This window comes from Quercus lobata, chromosome 2 (assembly GCF_001633185.2).
Source record: "Quercus lobata isolate SW786 chromosome 2, ValleyOak3.0 Primary Assembly, whole genome shotgun sequence".
Taxonomy (NCBI): Eukaryota; Viridiplantae; Streptophyta; class Magnoliopsida; order Fagales; family Fagaceae; genus Quercus; species Quercus lobata.
In genome coordinates this window covers 9342301-9345577 of record NC_044905.1, presented here as the reverse complement: position 1 = coordinate 9345577, position 3277 = coordinate 9342301, and the positions used below count along the sequence as shown (strand labels likewise).

General features: G+C 31.6%; 1 long non-coding RNA gene across 1 annotated transcript; it reads right to left on the bottom strand.

Moving 5' to 3' along the window:
• Nucleotides 1–773: 773 nt before the first annotated feature.
• Nucleotides 774–2837, bottom strand: LOC115975375. Its single transcript, XR_004088114.1, has 2 exons — nucleotides 1566–2837; nucleotides 774–1148 (listed from the first exon to the last, which is right to left on the bottom strand). It is a non-coding gene; the product is annotated as an uncharacterized LOC115975375 (long non-coding RNA).
• Between the last annotated feature and the right edge of the window lie 440 nt (nucleotides 2838–3277).

Genomic DNA, 3277 nt, shown 5'->3' with positions numbered 1-3277 from the left:
AATTTTAGCTGCACTAAGAAAAACCACAAATTTAACCAGATAACACCACAATTGTCTCAAAACTAACATTATATTAACATAGAAATATATTATTAAATACATAACATTATCTATAACCATCATCATAAAACTAACAAAAGAAAAATATATATATAATAATAAAAAAATAAAATATAACTTCTTGTTCAGTCATTCAATTTACCTTGAAATTTCAAAGTGTTCTTTACTTCTAGAAAAATGGACAAGCAAAGAGACAACAATAAACCACAAAACCATTCCACCACCAATTATTACAAGAAAATAATCACCTTCTATTGTAACAATTGAATTAGCTTGCTAATAATAAAGAGATGGAGAAGGTTTTAAAAAGATTCAATATATTTTTTTCTTCAACAGATGCTGTCTCACAATTCCAGAATTTCAAGTCCATGTTATAATGTGAATGAGAATGATAAACTTCTTAATTTCAGCGTCAGTATCCATATCTAACTTCACTGCTAAAAAATGAATAGGAAACAAAAGTTTACTTTTCAATTTAAACCTGAATCCCAAATTTAAAAATTCAAACTTCCATATCAATGCCATAGATATGCATGGGACGCATCAAGTTCAAAAATTCAAAATTTTCAAGAACCAAAACAAACAACTGCAATTTTTTGTTTTCAATGCTACCCAACATTAGAAATGAAACAAGAATGGTACTGGCAGTGCATAATATTTTGTCTTCTTTTGTTAAATTGCAAGTGCATCTTTTATCTGTCAACACCTATCTCTAACATCTTTAAAAGAGAAATGTGATTCATTCCATTAAAACCCAATACTTTCAAGGCATTTATTGATCCCTACATGTGATGAATCCCATTTAAATAAAAAACCTAATGCCTTAAATGCATAAACAATTACATATGCCTATTACATACATGTGATTATGTATACAATGAGAAAGAGAGGAAGTTAACAGTTGGCATACTTGAGGGACCAACACAACTTGGGGAACTAAGAAGACTGCAATGAAAGGCGAAGGTTTGCGGAGAAGATAGGCAAAGCTGCGCAGAAGCATAATGGCAATCAGAGTCTTGCCAGAGCCAGTCTCCAAGAACACTATAGTGTTCTTCTTGATTGCCATCTCTAGAGCTTCAAGTTGATAACTGCAACACAACACAACCAAAATAAATAAACCAAGAAAACATAAACAACTTCAAAAGACCTCTTACTAGTCCCTTAAATAAACCAAGTTAATAATCACCTTCTATTGTATTATCCCCATGCCTTATTCAAAAGTCGATGCTCACATTAGTAGATTTTTATCACCTTCTATAACTTCCATTACTCTCTATATGATCTTTCCAGGTTTGACATTAATAAAAACCGTAGAACAAGTCTACTACTAGTACCACTACACCTTCTTATCACTTGCATCTTTCACCCCTAAATAAATAAATAAATATATATAAATATATATATATATATATATATTTACAATTAACACTAGATCTAATCTAAGATCTAGAAGTAATAAATTTAAAAAATTTAAAAAAAAAATTCAGTGAGTTGAAAAGGGTTACCGGCGGGGACGTGGTTGAGGGAGATGCCGGTGGAGGAGAGAGCTTGTTGGACGGTGGAGTTGATGCGGTTGGTGTCGCCGTAAGCGGATATAGAGACAAAGACAAAGAAATTAGATCTTTTTTAAGATTGAAAATCTATGGGCTTTAACATAACAGCTTCACAAAATCACATGTCTATGCATGTAATGTAATGGTAAACTTTAATCCCCATCTCCCAGTATTCAATGTAGGAACTAGAAACCTATTTATATAATACAGAAATGAGAAAGGTTTATATTGACCAGCTTATAGTTATTTCAAGGCCTTTGTGTTTCATATATTACCAAAAATTAATACACTCCATTACACATTCATATATAATAAGTAAAAAAAAAAAAACCCATTCACTGTTTCTACAATCCATAGGTTACTGCACAAATGGGAACTAGCTACCAAAATTTCTTTTTTCACTGTCAGTAGATTCTAGCAATGTGAGTGCTAATTATCAACTCCCAACACATCTTAAGCACATAAAAAGATACGCGCAGTCACATTACTATTATCACTTTAGTGTAACCCAATCAAATCATCTTAAGCTTCTAGAAAAATCAAATATTGTTCACATTTACAGAGTAAAACGCCAACCACTAAAATACATTATTCCACCAATTCCTCAACAAAGTTTCTCATATTAAGACTACAATGCAAGTCATCGAATAAAGCAATGCGCAAATCTATATCATAACGAGTAATACAAGACCAAACACAATGCAGCCATTAACAAAAAGGCAAATTTATCGATATCAAAATCCAAAAAGCAGAAAACAAAACCGAAATCATTAAAAAGTTATACCTGATGCTGGAACTGAGCAACTGAACCTTCCACTTGTGTTGGCCCTGTGATCGGTACCTGGAAAGAGGCGTAATTTCCAGCTGCAACTTCCCCCGGAGCCTTCATTTCCGGCGAGGTAGTGAAATAGTCCGAAGCCATAATCTTATTCAGCCTCTCTCTCAATCGACAGGACGAGACATCAACAAGCCGCCGAGCAGCGAAATCGAATCGAGGTCGATTATTCCACCATCTTTAAATCTTTCTCTCTTTTTTTTCTTTTTTCTTTTTAAAGAAAATTAGATTGCAAGACAAAGACAAAGAAAAGAAAAACAAAAGGATTAGATTGCAAAAGGGGGCCAAACTTATTGGCGTCTCTTGAAGAGAGAAAAAAAATTTGGGGAGGGCGACGGGTCTGGAGGAAGAGAAGAATTTGGGGAAGGGGGCGGCTGGGAGAAAAGAAAAGACATATTTATATGATGCTATTGCTAGGGTTTTAAAATCTGAAATAAGAGTTTTAAAATTTAAAAAAAAATTATAAGCAAAGTCAAGTCTCGAACTAGAGACCATTTGGGCAAAACACGTGCTGCACGCCACTAAGCTAGTGATGCAAGTATACGCAAATGTTACATTTAAAAAAATATATATATATTTTTTTAAAATTTTAAATATATATAATAATTATTATATAAATGATATATATTATAATAATTTATATAAATTATATATTTTTTAATTTATATAAAATTTAATAATAAATATATAAATTTATATAAATTATTATAGTAAATCAATTACCATTTTTGACTAGTAATTACCATTTTGTCATGCATTTTGTAATTGTACAATAATCAAACACATCTATATATCTAACTGAGTTAATGAGCGGAAAATATTAAAAATC